Source organism: Ambystoma mexicanum, chromosome 9, assembly GCF_040938575.1.
Source record: "Ambystoma mexicanum isolate Mex_15411 chromosome 9, UKY_AmexF1_1, whole genome shotgun sequence".
Taxonomy (NCBI): Eukaryota; Metazoa; Chordata; class Amphibia; order Caudata; family Ambystomatidae; genus Ambystoma; species Ambystoma mexicanum.
Genome location: NC_090931.1, coordinates 1,133,213,332 through 1,133,226,616, shown reverse-complemented (window position 1 = coordinate 1,133,226,616; position 13,285 = coordinate 1,133,213,332).

Below are 13,285 nucleotides of genomic sequence, written 5' to 3'. Positions count from 1 at the left end.
GTTTTTTTTTTTCATATCCTTTTTTTTGGCAAACAGCCTTTCATCCTTCTTAGGTCGATAAATGAGTACCAACACAGGTTGGGGGATATTGTATGCATATTTGTTCTGTAAAAAAGAGCTTAAGCGTAAGTGCTATACAATAACATATTATCATTTGGCCTTGGACGTCTGCTTGGATTCCCAGTAATTTAGTGCACTTAGGAACAATGCTATTTGATGCCACTTCATGTTTTGTCAAGGGGTGAAAGGTTGTGTTTCATCGCTTCCCAGGATATCACTTTGGGGTGGGGTCAAATGACATCACTTTCGGTGATGTCATCAGAGGCCAAGGGCTGTGAGGCGAGGGGTGGGCCACTTTTTTGAGGCGATGGGAGGGCCACTTTTTTTTGGGCGACCAGGCCTATTTCCTGTCCCAGTCCAACCCTGCGCAAGGACAAGGATATTTTCAGCTTAAAGAGTTACAAAAAGCAGATACAAGTGCATTTTAGCTTGTAGAGTTACAAAAAGCAGATACAAGTACATTGTAGAGTGCAGGTAGATGGTAGAGGCTTGTAGTAGGGGAAACAGTGTATAAGATATAAGAGTTATCAAAATACAATAGGTTGCATGTAAGGCAGTTTGTACAGGAAAAAGGCACAGGCAAACAATTTACACATTATAAACAGAATATGCAATCTAGGCAATATGTACAGTCAATGCAACATAGTATAGCATGTGTGATGTGGAGGGGGTCAGTGGTCATTTTCCTTGATCCAGTTGATGAGGTTAGACCTAATGCAGAGATAGAGTAAATCATCCCTCAAGGGTGGAGGGAGGGAGTTTCAATATTGGGCAGCTTTGACGGGGAAGCTGTTTCCACCAGTCTTAGTGCATTTAAACCTAGGCACAGTTAGGAGATTTGCATTGGCCGTTCTTGTGGCAAGGTTGGAGGACTGCCTCGTGAATCTGGCTATAAGGTATTGTGGGGCGGCATTGTGGAGACATTTGTGAGTCCGAGAAGCTGCTTTAACAAGGATTTTATCTTTCGTGGTGAGCCAGTTGTTCTTTCTGATGTTGGAAATGTGGGCTTTCTTTGGAACACTTGGGGCTGCTCTCAGAGCATTGTTTTGTAGCATCTGGATTTTGTTGGTAATGTATTTATTACTCCCTAAGTATAGGACATTACAATAGTCCAGTTTAGACAAAACAAGGGCTCTGGCTAAGGTAATGCAGTTGGTGGAGGAGAGGTAGGGCTGGGCTGCTCTGATTAGCTTACAGGTGTAAGCAGTGGATGAGGCCATGGCGTTAACTTGTTTTTTTAAAGTTATGGTAGAGTCTAAGTAGAAGTCAAGGGTTTGGACTTCCTTGGCTACTGTAATGTTGTTGTCGTCTATTCTGAATTTGGAATAGTTGTGGCCAAGTTTGTTCAGATTGGCAGGGGTACCGGGGATAAGGAGTTTTGTCATCATTCAGGCATAGTCCGTGAGAGGCATCCATGCCTGGATGATGAGGTACACTCTATTCACAAAGGCCAAATCCTTGTTGTAATCTCCCATCAGCGGGATGGGGATTTGGGTATCATCAGCATAGTTTGTGTAGGTGATACCCAGATCGTCTAGATCTTCAAAAAGGGGCTTTGTGAAAATGTTGTATAGGCTAGGGGCTGCTACACAAGAACCCTGTGGCACTCCACAGGTGATGGGAATGGGGTCAGCGGCTGCTGTAGGAGAAAAGACATGCATTGTCCTGTTATCAAGGAAGGATTGGATCCAACCTATGGCTTTTTGTGAGAAGTCGATGGTGGAGTCCGGTTGGTTGCACAAGATTTTGTGGTCTACTAGATCGAACGCTGCTGAGAGGTCAAGTAAGAGCAATAGTGCTGCCTTTCCGTTGTCTCTCAGCGCGTCGATTTGTGCCTTTAAATTAATCAGTGCAGTTTCAGTTCCGTGTTGGGGTCTGAAGCCTGACTGTCGAACTCCTAATAGATGGTTGCATTCCAGGTATTGTTGGATTTGAAGGTAAGCTACCTTGTCTAGAATTTTGAGGAGGAAGGGGACTGTGGTGATAGGCCGGTAGTTGGTAGGTATGGAAGGGTCTAGAGTTTGTTTTTTAAGTAGTGGGAGGACCCAATATTGTTTCAGATTGTTGTGTATGATGCCAGAGGAGGAGGAGGCGTTGATACGCTGTTCGGGCTAGCAACAGTGGAAGGGTAGCTATGTGGTGGCAGTGTATAACATGGGTAAACATTTGTAAGCTATATTCAATCAACACTACAGCTAAGTCAATGCCTATTCTGGGATGCTGAGGAAAACCCTTATTGATGTATTTTTATATCCAGTTCAGTACTCTGGATGACAACCTTTGTATAACACCCCCCTCTTAGAATGCCCCTGATCCCACTGAGCCAAGAAGTAGGTTTGTTTTGCAAATTAAAAGGTTTATTTGAAAATTTAAACTATATATATATATATATATCACACTTCTATAAATAAATTGATAATGGATATTACACTTGTGAATATGAGCAGTAGTCAGCAAGAGGTAACTTATGAATAGGAACAGAAGAATAAGGTGGGAAAGAATGCTTTATATGGTTCAAGGAAACGCAAGATGGAATAAAATGCAGTACAGAAATAATGTTATGATTTTAGCAAAAGGTAATATGATCACTTTTTCTTTTGACAATTCACTCCCCCCCCATGCAATACAAGAAATGGGAGGAGAGCACACAGTCTTCAAGAATCCCAACAAATCACACTTTATAATGCAATACACAGTTCCAGTTCTCCCAGCAAGCTTAGGGAAAACAGGGATGAGTTTTAAACACAGGCGAATTACTTTAATGTGGTTTGCAAGGAAGTGAAAAGGTGCTAAAATTGCTTTTAATTCCCTCTGGAGGTTCAGGGTAGGTGATGGCTACTTTATATTAGTTCAGGCTCACTTTAACAATACTCTATGAATGATTAGCAGATTACAAACGAATTTTAGCAAAGAGAAGCAAAAAGCTGCTGATTTCTACAGATGAAGAAATCGGGCCAAATCTTAAATTGCGGTAAATTTCGCGAGTGCGTGTCTCGCGATTACGGAAAAAGTATAGGGAGTAGGAAGTCGGTTCTAGGTTCGTTGGAAAGCCTAGATTCTAAGCTTTCAGATGAAAGTTAAATCTCGTTCCTAACAAACAGTTCCGGAGATACGGATGATTTAATAAAGGTAGATTTTCGGGTTTAAAGTAAAATTCAAAATGACAGGTGACAGCTTGCAGCTGCAGAATTGACAGGTGACAGTTGTGCAGCTTTAAAAATGACAGATGAAACGACTTCTAGGAGGCTGTTCTAATTAGGTTAAAATAGCTTGAATTAGATTATTTTAACAAAGAGATTGGGTTCTGCACAGTTCTGGCGGATACTCACTCCTAATTTTGAAATTAATGGGCCTAGTCACGGATCTGGTCATCTGGACTGGACTTCGGTTCTCTCTGCTCGGCGGGTCAATCAGGTACCGGTTCTGCTCACAGCGGTCTGGGTCTCTCTGGATCTCTGGTCTCTGCCAATTGTTCTTGGCAAAGAATTCAAACAGCTCGCTCGGCTGTGGAATAGTTTGCAAATGATTTTAAGGATGCTGAGGCCTGCTGAGAACAGTTCTCAGTTTGTGGGTTTAGGCCCTTGCTTTAAGTTCTGAAGTAAAGTTCTGGTCTTTGGAGATTGATGGGTGTGAAGTCTGGAGTCTCCCGGCAGAGCGTCCAGCAGAAAATGGAATTGAATGTCCCTACCTGTGCCAGCAGTCTCTTTTTATGTGTTTTGAAAATGGGTGTGTGCCTGGGCCTAGCTAAGCCTGCCCCTCTCTACTTGTCATTGGCCCAATTCTCCCCTCTCCCATGATTGGGGGAAGGAAATGGATTGTCATCATGATGAGGTCTGTTTATGGGTCAGAGGATCCTCCCCTGGTCAATTTGCCCACAAATCTATATTTGATTCAAATACATATTTCCCAGGTACACAAGTGGTTGACATTACATGTACATATTATATATTCCTTATGGTCCATGCTTGTCCGCTTCTGATCTTCCTGGGGGCTTGCATTTAAAAATGACAACATTTTGCGCTTTTTGACTGGTTTACCAATATCGGACATTTACCAAAAATTACACACGTGTGCAAGGAGTATGGACATTAATTCATGAAGTGTCAGATTTTTAACATGCAGACATTTGGAGTAAGACCCTATTTTCCGCTAGCAACCCCCCAGAATAGGGGTCCTAACGCCTCTTAAAACATGTACAGAAAAATCACAAGAATAATGGTATTAACTATATAATTTTGACCAGTCCGCACTATGCGTTATCTATCTTTTTAAAATTATGCTCTGGTCAAAAAGGGGTGTGGCTTCCCACATCACAGGGTGGAATAACTGGTTTATCCACTTCCCCCCAAGCTCAGCTGCTAGCAGAGGCACTGCCCCTCCCAGTTTCCCCCAAGAGGAAGCCACTTTACGGCCCCCCCAATATAACATTTGCCTGAGCCAAAGAAGGCCCATTGTTCAGTTCCCTGTAGTCCCCAGCTGCCACTCCCCTTTCAATCAACAGGGCCATGTGACCTCCTTTTGGTGGGGCTAGCAGGATGCAGCCAGGCCTGGGAACACAGCTGTTGATCCAGTTTCAACTCCTGTCGGGGGTAGTTGTCAGGCAGAATCCAGTTTCATTAAGCCAGGTTTCAGCTAAATGTCACCTTTTGTTCCCAGTTTTCTACATTCAAATCAAACTGACAATTTTTACATATACGTTAAATAATTACTTCCTTCAAGTCATTTCAGAATATAGTTTTGCATTGTATCCACCTCTTAGCAAGTCTTTCCTTGGTCTGGTTTGGGTTCCTCTGTTCAGTTTTACACAAAGGTCTGGTGGTTTTAAAACGCCGGCTTTCTGATGGTGGTGAGTACCGGTATTGCAACCATTTTTTGGATTAAGAAAATGAATTCCCCACAGTTCTGAGTTGCTTTTTGGCAATCAGCATTGCCATTCCCAATGGTTTCAGGCTACTGTGTGTGTAGCCCAATGGTGGTTTTAGGCAGTGCCTTCCTGTGCTCACAACATAGGCAAAAATGGGTGGCAGCCTATTCTTCATGTTTTCCCTGTGCACTCTCTGGGGAGTTCTGGCCATCATGATGTTTTCCATGCCAGTACTGCACAGTTTTATGGTAGGGCTTGGATGCATGGGTAAAAACATCCCACACATTTTTAAAAGAAAATGTATACAACATTTACACCAAAAGTTGCCAAGAGACTTTCTCAGGCTCCTGCCATTAAATACGTGGAAGGGAGTGGTATGGTTTGCACTATTGCAGAAGAAACGCACGCTTTTAGTACTGCTGGGCAAATGTTTTCAGCCAAATATGAGTCTGATGGATTTAGGCTCCAGACTCGCTTTGCGTAATCCCCAAACTGACATTGCCATTTAAGGGCACAGCGAGAAAATCCATGAAAGCCCCAAGAAATATGTTTCAGAGATGCCTCTTTATGTATAGAGACACCAACAGGGCTGGCCTGGAATCAAGGTTTTTGGTGGGGTGAAGCCAACTAAACCAAAAGGGAGAAAAGGTCATAATTGGTGCTGGCACTCATCAATGCGTGTTGAGGTGTTTTTTTATTTAGTTAACTTATCCTGAGATTTGCCGTTGGACAATTAGTGATAAGTTGCCCCAGTATGGATTGGAGAGAGGTCAGAGGATCAATGTTTCTAGTGGTGAAAACATTTATACGATCCAAGAAAAATATAATTGAGGCAGAAGATGTGTACATAAAAAAACAAATCGTGATTATGAGTAAGGGGTGAACAATAAACACCAGGCTCAGTTGGTGTAAGGCAAGTCTGGAGAAATGTAAATGAGTTCGGTTCATCAAGTTTACTCCAACATTTGTGCACACATGCATGGAAAACTAAACTGCACTTATTTATTTGCATAGTGTACATATTCATTACTTGTGCAGAAACAAATATTAAATATTTATTTATTGGATATTTGCAAGGTGCACAGATACTTAGAAAGTTAACCTTCCATTACATTTCTAAAGCCCAGGGAACACTATGGACTGGATGGAGTTGGAGTGAATCCCAAAGGGCATGGGTACCTCGCTAGTGGATTGAGAGTGAATCCTCTGCTTAAGGATAAGAACAAATTCTGATTGGAGAATGTCATAGCTACGTGACTAGCAAGTACTCACACAATGAGTACGGGTGCTTGAAATGGAAGGCTTTAGGAGCTATTGATCTCGAATAGTGTCAAAATGGATAACACACGATCAAATCTATGTGCACTAGTCACCAGTTTGGCAGCAAGTGTCAGACAAGCAAGAATGGGTTTATAAATCCTTGCTAAACAGCATCTCACAAAGGCAGCTACGATAACAATATGATGTGGCCACTATTTAATAGTCTTTCACGGCTTAGATGTACTTGCATAACCAGTTAGCTGTCTAGTATAAATACAAGAGACTTGGAGTGGGTGTCAATTTGAAGAGTATCCCCAACAGCAGAAAACACTAACAGCATTTGCTTGACAGGAAGGGTAAGAATCAAATGTACAGGGCAGAATAATTCTATTTTATGGGTATTCATTTATTTTCTCTTTTTCATTGTATTTTAGTTTATCACAAGCGTTTTACACATAAATCAAATTACATTGAATCAATTCACAATTCATTGGATGTAGTCCTCCTTGATAAAAATAGCGTGTTTGATCATCCTGGCTTGTTGTACACTATAGATATACAGATTGTCTTAGTCGCGAATTGAGTCTACAAAATCTTTGTCTAAAATTCTATTTAAAAAGTTCACGCGTGCACAAACTCTTGCCGGCTTTTCTCCTAGTAGGAACATGCTCCACCATTCGTCTACTGACAGCGTATTTGCATTTTTGATGTAATCTTCCAGAAAATCTGTTCTTAACTGCTGTTAGTGCAGGGCACACACTAATCAGATGTTTGATTGTCTCCACATTCTCTGAAATGTTACAAAATCGGCATATGGCATTTCTGACTTTTCTGGGCAAATATTCGTTTCTTCGTTGCCTAAAGATTTCATCTCTGGCGTAGAAACTGGTTTTGGTGATACTTACTTAGAAATTTCCGTAGGTAATTCAAGGTGGAGTTTAGTCAAGTCTAATATGGATTTGTATTGGGCTCTCTGATATAGAGTTTCTATCTGATCTTGTTTTTTTAGTTTTTATTGTACAGCACAACGATTGGACATCAAGCATTCTAGTGAAGTTTCCAAATGCAGGAGGTGAAGTATACATTTGTCGTGCCACTTTTTTAGCAGCCAAGCGTAACGACCAATTTCTGTGGGTCTAAACAGTAAGAGGTTGCTGCATCAGCTACGATATATTTCTGGAAGAAAGATACGGATTTCCAAACAATCATTGATTGAAGAGATGCAGCCCTATACACGCTCTAATGGCTGCAACTGGTAGACTTCTTGGTAGTTTCAAGACTTTTTTCCAAAATGTTCCCTCAAGCATGTTCCAGATCTTCCAGGAAAGGTTTAGAGCTGCTTCACCTCCGTATGTTAAAATTGGCACCACTTTTTGTTTGTATAATAAGATCAGTGGAATAATGGTAAACTTCCCATATCTTGCATGTAGTATGGCACTTTGCATCACTAGCATTTTGGTTTTAAGTTGGAGTTCAACGAACCATGTTTTTCTCCCATTATTTTGTTAAATCTAATCCCCAGGTAGCGAGTTGACTCTATCAGTTGGAGCTGTTCATGCCCTATTGTCCACTGGATATGTCTTCCTGTTTTTCCAATCTTAAAGCCAAATTAAATTATAAATAGTGTTTATTATCAGGTCATTGGAAGGCATATATTGTTGAAGCGAATTCAGCAGCCATTGCAATCTGAATTTCTCTGGAAAGTTTAACTTCATTATTAAAAATAATATGCATCGTTGTAGTGGTATGAAAGGCCTTGATAGCTTGGAGCTATTCGGGCGAACAGCCCCACGTGTGAAGTTTGGCCCATACTTTTGGATGGTTCACACTGTCAAAAGTTTGTTTTAGATCAATAAACGCTAAATACAGATTTGATTTGTTTTTAGCGCTTATAGTTTCAATACATTAAGGAGAAAAAGACTGAGATCCGTAACACCCTTCGTTAAACCCGTTTGTATAGGGTCAATAATGTTTGCTTCATTTGCCCATCTGGTCAGTTTTTTTGTCGGTTTGAGGCGAATAGTTTACCAATTACGTCTAGTAACACAATTGGTCTATAGTTTGCTGGATTTTCTCCATCTCCTTTCTTAAAAATTGGTACGATGATGGCGATCGTCCAAGACGTTGGTAACTCACCACGCTGGTAATATGGTGGACTAGTGAAGAAATTAATATGGTCCAGTTTTCTAGCTCTTCTTTCAAAATATTGTTTGTGAGCCTGTCTGGTCCTGCTCCATTTGACTGTTTCAGCTTTGTAATTACTTCTTTGATATCCTCATTGTTGAAGGGAAAGCTCCACGCTTTTGGCATTTTTGGCGTTGTTTTTTTACCATTTTGTCAATAGTTTGGATTAGCAAAGACTTATGAATAATGGTCAACCAACATTCTTAGGATACCCTGCTACTCAGGCGTGCTTTTTAATTAAGCATTATTTTGTTAATTATTGGCCATGTGGCTTTGGCATTGGGATCACAGATCGCTTTCAGCATCAAATCAGCCTGCTCTTGATCATGCTGTATTTTGAAGCTGATCAGCCAATTCTTAGTGCTGCTTTCTTTTTTTCAGCCCTGTTTTTAAAGCATTTCTGCAGGATTTCTTTATCTGTTTAATATCTACTCAAAGACATTCCTGCTGCTCGACCACAGTGGCACTGAATTGATGCCTTTTTTGCATAAATGGTTGTCTAAATCCTGTTTTTATGACCTTGAAGCTTGAAAGCAGAGCAGCATAACATAGTCCAGGTGTATGTGTATCACGCATCTAAAGATATTGCTTAGTGATCAAATGAAGGTCTCTTTGTGTTATTTTTAGTCGGTTACCACCTTGATTGGTCGTGATATTTGTTCCCGACTGATGTGAAGGATGTTCTGTACATTTCAGTTTCCAGGTAAGGATCAGGGCGTCGGGATCACTGCTTTGTTGTCTCCTGATTTCTAGCCGTTCAATGCTGTGGCAGAACATTTGGGTAGACCATATGTAGTTGATGGTTACAGCTAGGCTATTGCCTCTCCAAGTTGCCTTTCCTGGAACATCGCTGGCCGTTTAGCATGTAGCAATTTCGAATTTCAATTCTTGCATACACATTTGACTTCTCGACGAAGCCTTGCTTTGAACTGTTATTTTTGTTAGTGACTTGCCCTCTTTATCCAAGCATCTCACCTTTAAATCTCCACAAATTAGAAAATGTGGATTCTGCAAGATTGATACACCTCATCAAAAATGACCGATATGGCGTGGAGGAATTTGGTTGAGGATATCCTTGCCAGATTCCAGTAGAGATTTATCACCAATGTGTGTGAGGGGAAGTTCTCTCCAGCAAACATAGGTTTCAATACAATCCACTGAACAAAAGGATTTGGTTTGGTTTGGAGGTTTTTATTACTTGTAAACATTGTCCATGTTTAATCATAGTGAGTAAACCAGCATATGGTCTGCCATAATGCCATTTTCAAGCAGCATTCAATAGAGTTCTATAAACATTGCCGACCGGGGGAATGCAAAGACACGTCTCTTGTAAACAGATTGTCTGACAGGTTAAATTCAAGGACAACTGATTAAACAGATGTTTAAATCCCTGTGTTCCAGGGATTGCTCACATGTGCTATCCTTTTGCTAACAATACCTTGGACCGACCAGGTACTTTGAAATCCAAAGCCAATCAGTTGCTTAACCTGTGTTGTCTGCCAAGCTGTGGCAGATGAGATTCTGACAAATAGTTGCTGACTTGCTCTTAATGGTGATTTTCAAGTGACTCGTGTGCGTTTCTTCCTTTTCCTCTCCACACACTAGTAGGTGTGAAGCAATATGTGTTTTGCGTCAAATTGAGGTGTTATTTTTATTGTTACATCGAGTTTCAGTTGTGCGCTCACTGAGCTCGAATCCAAAAGGCAATAAGGCTGCATTAGCCTCCAGTAGTGTGTGATTAATGAGTTGGGATTTCACATGAAGAATCACCAGGTCACTTTTATCTTCATCTACATATTCGACTATTGCAATGACATCTCAAGCAATGGTTATCAGTGCGGGCACACAATGGATATTAAAATAGATGCAACATTTCGTCAGCAGCTCTTTTATAGCTATGTAAAATTGGATATCAACCTACTTCTGGGTTCCTAACCTCTATGGTGCCCAAGATGACCATACCTTGCCCTATGTAGTCACCACACTGAACATAGCAGTGTGATTATATTTACTCCCAAGAGGGCAGGTGATATGCCAGCTGTGAATAGCAGGGTACAAAACCAACCAAGCACTCATATGGGCCTCTAAGATAATTATAACCACTTGCAATCAGTTTTATGAAATGCTGCTCAGAGGTCCAGAATGCATGAGGAGAAAGTGGTTTCCCCCATTCAACATGTCTAGGATGTCAGCAAGCAGAGAATATGGGCTCCTGGCTGAGCCCTGATCTACCCAGGTGGGTTGGTAATCACAACAAAACAAACAATGATCATGGTGACTGAACGTGGTGTACAAATCTCACACGGTTTTGACAAAGTAAATAACATTGGTGCCAGGAAATTGAAATTCTTAATTTTTACCAAATGCTTTAATGCATAAAAGTAGTTTTTGTTAAACATTCTTAACAGGACACTGCCCCAAACCAACGAACATGGTTCAGGTGAGTCAAAAGCTAGGCAGCAAGCAAGAGTTGAAGGTCAAGAGGAGTGAATAGCATCAGCCAGCATGGTCTTACTTCTAGCCATTGATTGGTTCTCTCCTTCAAATGTACTAACCATGTAGACATGGGAACAAAAATGGGAGGCATTGTGAATCATCTAAATATAAAATAAACATGAAACATGATGGGTACTGCTGATACGTTTCCTGCTGCTGCCGCCATTGGAGCCCACGTAAGCTCTCTCCCCAAAAATATTTTAAAAATTTAGAAATTGGGGTTATTGCAGGGCAAAATGTGTTCAGCCATGGGATTAATCCCAGTGGCAGGTTCTGGTGCCAGGAAGGGGTGGGGGCTCCCTATGGTGCGCCAATCAACGCCGTTGGACTATTTTGTGGTTGGCAGGTGGGGCATCTCATTCTCAAAGTAGCTTCAATGTGGGGCTGACCACTCCATCAGCTCTTCACCTAGTTTTGCCACTATTTAAATTCCCTTCAGCAGAGATGCGAAAAGCAATAACAGAAGGCACAGCTCAAATTACTTTTAGTGTAAATTCAGGAAATAAAATTGGCGCAGACTAGGATTTGTGTGCTGGAGATTGTATTGCCTCAAACTTTTATTTCTGCTCAAATTCAGACTCATCTGTGCTTAATTTAGAATGTGACAAAGGAAGGTCCGCCTCCAGGTTACACTCACTGAGAAGAAAATGGAGCGAAGTAAACCTGAGGGTTGCCTCAAAGCATCTAGAAATGTTGTACCTTGGCCCCATGCACAGTGTCCTGAAAGAGGTAAGCAACTTGCTCCTTGAATACATTCAGATTATGAGCAGTCAGATGCAAAAACCTCTACCACAACAGTGGTTCATGTCCATATCCTTTAGTTAGCTTTTTATCCCAAATCCTAAAATCTATTTGATGGATGCAACCATTATTAAAACATTTAAAACAATTCAAAATAGTAAAATAATTCACATTATTCCAAGATGATGTGGTTAATACGAAACATGCCCCTATTAACCTGCAGTGCCAAAGTTATATTGAGCAGAAAAAAAGATAATCTCACATTCATCATCATGAAGTGAATGGAAGAAATTATATCGAGAACCACAGCTGAGCAGAATACAATGTTTTCTTCCAAATGGCGAACCTGCAGAAGAAATATATGTAGTGGTTCATTCTGATCAAAATGGCTCCCCTCCTTATTCAAGGCAGAACTCTATAAAGACACTAACAGAATTGTCAGGAGGGAAAATCAGACCTAAAAGAAAAATTGAGTTTCTTTCAATTGAACTATTCAATCATAATCTCCTGACTTGGAAGAAAATGTCCTTCATTTGAAAATCCTTTGCTAAGAATGAGATGCTCTAACTTTTTGCAGCTTTATCAAAAGGAATAAAAGAGTACTTCTTTATTCCCATGTAGCCGAATTCTGCAAACATAAATTCACAAATACAAGATGATAAAAGCAATGATTTTCTAAATATTAAATTTATATTGAACATATTGCAAACAGCGATTCCAAGATTATATAACTCCTTTTCATATAACTTGCATGCCAGAACCATCAAAAATCCTTGATCCTTTTGACAATGCCAATTACTGCCCCATCGCTTCCTCGACTTTTTAGGAAAATTCTTTGGCGAGTACAGCAGATCAGCTTTCCTGTCACTCTTTTGTTGTAGTTTCAATCAGATGTTCATCCCTGGTGTATTATCAAGACAGTCACTGTTCACCTGATGTTTGCATACACGTGCCATATTCCTGTGGGTCTGTTTTCTGGTTATGTTACACCTCTTAGCTTTGTTTAATACCATCAACTGTGTGGTGTTGATTAACATCTTATCCTCTTGTCTTGGACTAGCGGGCCCTCTTTTTGCTTGGTTTTTCTAGCCCTTACATTTTGGGCTCCCTTAGGGTTTGATTCAATCTTGCATGTTGTTTAAGATGTACATGGAAGCTCTGAGAGATCTGATGTCTAGCATGGGTCTTGCGGAACACAAGCACACAGAGTACAATGAAATCTATCTTTCGGTGGCATCTTCAGCTGACAAAGTCCACCTCAGGCAATGTCTATCATCAAGGAAAGGATATCACACTGTCTTTAAAATTGAATCTACTTAAACTGAACTTCTTCAGTTTCTTGCTCTTCCTCGCCAGAATTTCAGGAATCTCTTGCTCCACTCTCTATCGATATCACTCCCTCTCTGGTGACCTTTTTTTAATCTTTGAGTTTGACTTTAATCTTCGCTTTAAAACACATAATTCTCACTAAGCACACATTTATTTCCACTTAGTCTTATTTGGAAAAAGTGACCTTATTTTTTCTTTCACACTGATGTCCAGACCTTGAGTCAGTCTCACCTGGACATCAGAAAGCCCATGTTCATGGGTCTTCTTTCTTTCACCTCGCCCCTCTGAAGACGGTTTTACATTCGTCTGCATGGTTTTCCAGCCTGTGCAATACCAAACCTGTTACTCCTA